Source organism: Arachis hypogaea, chromosome 11, assembly GCF_003086295.3.
Source record: "Arachis hypogaea cultivar Tifrunner chromosome 11, arahy.Tifrunner.gnm2.J5K5, whole genome shotgun sequence".
Taxonomy (NCBI): Eukaryota; Viridiplantae; Streptophyta; class Magnoliopsida; order Fabales; family Fabaceae; genus Arachis; species Arachis hypogaea.
The window spans coordinates 90187489-90191034 of NC_092046.1; the positions used below are offsets into that span (position 1 = coordinate 90187489).

Sequence of the window (3546 nt, forward strand, 5' to 3'; positions counted from 1 at the left end):
ACTGTCTATGGATTCTGATGAATAAATGTCTTTGGCCATGAAAAAGAAAGAAAAAGAAGAAGAAAAAGCCACTAAAAAAGGGCAACCAAAAAGAAAAAAATTTGAGAAAATAAGCTAGGCACCAATGGTTTGAACTTCTGAGACAAATGCCTGTGGTGTTCATGTATTAAGGATATGCTTGGATGAATAGGTTCTGAGGAGTGTTTCAACACTTGGTAACTTGGGTTAACTAACCCGGGATTATCAACCAAAAGTCCATTATCAAGAGCAACCTAAATACAAAACATTTAGTCACACAAAGAGGTGCTGGGCACCAATGTCTCAAGAAGAAATGTGAACTAAAATGCCTAAAGTGGATATGTGTAGTGCACTGATAAGAAAAAGAAAATGCCAAAGGCTTGTGCAACACATGACACCAAGCAAACAAGGAGCAAAGGAGCTCTAAGAAAAAGAAAAGAAAAACAAAGAAGAGAAAAGTGCCAAGGACATAAGAATAACAAGAGGCCATAGCAGTGTTTGATGCATGCAATGAAAAAGTGATGATCTTACTTGATAAGTATGGAAAAGTGATGCTGCAACTTTCTGCATAAAACCCTTCTGATGAACTTCAAATGCTTGCTAATATAGCCAATGTAATTGCTTTCTGTTTCATACTTTCTTCTCAAATAACTCAGGACTTGCTTAGGGACAAGCAAGTATTAAGTTTGGTGTTGTGATGCCAAGGCATCTTAGGCTAGTTTCACTAGCATTTTTTTGATAGTTTTAGATGTTTTATGCATTTTCTTGAGCTTAAAGTAACCAAGAATGGTTAAAAGAAGAACAAAGCAATGAACCATCCAAACAGTATGATTTTGATGCAATATATTACTTGAATGCTATGAATGGAAGATTTCTCATGAAATTTTGCAAGACTTTGATGCAATTGTTTGGATGATTTTAGGGAAGAAGAGGCTAGGCAAGGAAGCAACAAAGTCAATAAAGGAAGCTTGAATATCACATGTGGAGTTTAAGTTCCAGTTTAAGCCTAAACTGGAGCTTAAACGCCAGAATCATGAAGGCTAAGAAATGCTGAAACTGAAGTTTAACCTCCAGTTTAACCTTAAACTGGAGGTTAAACGCCAGAATGAAAGTCTCACCAAAGAAGCATTCCACGTTTAACCTCCAGTTTAACCTTAAACTGGAGGTTAAACGCCAGAATGAGAATGCCAATCAGGAAGCATTTCCACGTTTAACCTCCAGTTTAACCTTAAACTGGAGGTTAAACGCCAGAAATGGGAAGTGCACCAGGGAGCCATTTCCACGTTTAAGCTCCAGTTTGACCTTAAACTGGAGCTTAAACGTGTTCGACCAAGTTTTCTCCTCCAGGGTTGCTTTCTCCATTTCCACGTTTAAGCTCCAGTTTAACCTTAAACTGGAGCTTAAACGTGTTCGACACCTCCAGGGCTACCTTTCTCAGCTTCCACGTTTAAGCTCCAGTTTAACCTTAAACTGGAGCTTAAACGTGTTCGACCTCCAGGATGCCTTCTTCCATTTCCACGTTTAAGCTCCAGTTTAACCTTAAACTGGAGCTTAAACGTGTTCGACCTCCAGGGCTGCCTTTTCTATCTCCACGTTTAAGCTTCAGTTTAACCTTAAACTGAAGCTTAAACGTGTTCGACTAAGTTACCCTCCAGGGCTGCCTTCTTCCATTTCCACGTTTAAGCTTCAGTTTAACCTTAAACTGAAGCTTAAACGTGCTTCCACAAAAGGCATCACTGGAAGTGTCTGGCGTTTAAGCTACAGTTTAAGCTTAAACTGCAACTTAAACGCCACTCTTGGAAAAGGTTTCTGGGCCATCAATATTGCGGTTTAAGTTAGTATTTGAGCACAAACATTAACTTAAACTTACTCTGGTATGAAAACCAATTGAATATCATGGTTTATGGGATTGGGCCTGAAGGATTGATGAGTCTGAAATTTCAATTTATTGAGTCATGTGTCATTATTTGATTATCACTAAGTTGGCTCAATGAATGTTACAGATTTTGGATCAACAGCCTCATCAAGTTTATGGCGCCGTTGCCGGGGATTGGTTTTCGATTGACAATTCTCAAATTGGAAGTTAACTAGATTGGGCATTTTTTTTGTTTTGATTAATTCAGTACAAGTTACTTGTTGAATTTTAATTTCTGCACTCTGTTACATGCTTTCTTTCTTTATGCCTTTAAATTCAAGCAACTAACTCCCTGACTCACTAACTGTTTGAATTAATTCCTCAACTGCTCTAACCATACTCTTCCATTAACCAAGAGTATTTCACTTGTTTGTTGCCTGTGCTGTGTTCTTGTATGACAGGTAGGAGAGGAGAGACATCAACTCTTCCATATACCGAACCAGAGAGGACCCTTCATAGACTGAGAAGGGAAGCAAGAGGGAAGAGAGTACTGGGAGAAGAGGAATCTGAAGGAGAATCTGAGGACAATTTTGAGGAAGCTTTAGATCTCAACATGGATAGAGAAGTTCACAACCATGAGAGAGCTGATGGAAACAATGCCATTCCTGAGAGGAGGGTTCTTAGTTCATACATAAACCCAACCTCTGGGAATTGTGGTAGCAGCATCCAGAAACCACCCATTCAGGCCAACAATTTTGAGCTCAAACCACAGCTAATATCACTTGTGGAGAATCATTGTTCATTTGGTGGAAGTGCTAATGAAGACCCAAACCAACATCTCACAAAATTCCTGAGAATTTGTGACACTGTGAAGTCCAATGGAGTCCAGGAAGATGCATATAAACTGCTTTTGTTCCCATTTTCACTTAGGGACAAGGCAGCTAAGTGGCTGGAATCATTCCCAAGGGGGAGCCTAACAACCTGGGATGAGGTGGAAAGCAAGTTTCTGGCACGTTTCTACCCCCCACAAAAGGTCAATAGGCTTCGATCTGAGGTTCAGACGTTTAGACAACAAGATGGTGAAACTCTCTACGAGGCATGGGAGAGATTCAAGGATTTGACAAGGAAATGCCCACCAGACATGTTCCATGACTGGGTGCAATTGCATATTTTCTATGATGGACTGTCTTATGAATCAAGGAAGGCTGTAGACCATTCATCAGGAGGTTCATTGAACAGGAAAAAGACTGTGGAAGAAGCCATTGAAGTGATTGAGACAGTGGCTGAGAACGAGTACTACTATGCATCAGAGAGACACAACACTAAGGGAGTCATGGAGCTGAACCATGTTGATACAATTCTAGCCCAAAACAAGGTGTTTGCCAAGCAACTAGCAGAGCTCACCAGGAAATTAGAAACAAAATAAGTGGCTGCAATACACACACAAGAGCAAGAGGAAGAAAGCACTGAAGGAGGTGATTGGGAAGAGGCCAATTATGTAGGAAATCAACAAAGGCAACCATATGATCCACATTCCAACACTTACAACCCAGGCTGGAAAAACCACCCAAACTTTGGGTGGGGAAACCAGCAAAACCAACATAACAAGTCCACATACCAAAACTCCAACCAAAGATCATACCAAGCCACACAAAACACTTACTCTCAACCAC

At 40.3% G+C, this 3546-nt stretch overlaps 1 non-coding gene across 1 annotated transcript; it reads right to left on the bottom strand.

Annotated features, from left to right (window-relative positions):
* Positions 1-2912: 2912 nt before the first annotated feature.
* Positions 2913-3016, bottom strand: LOC112725840 (small nucleolar RNA R71). The gene has a single exon (XR_003164922.1). It is a non-coding gene; the product is annotated as a small nucleolar RNA R71 (small nucleolar RNA).
* Between the last annotated feature and the right edge of the window lie 530 nt (positions 3017-3546).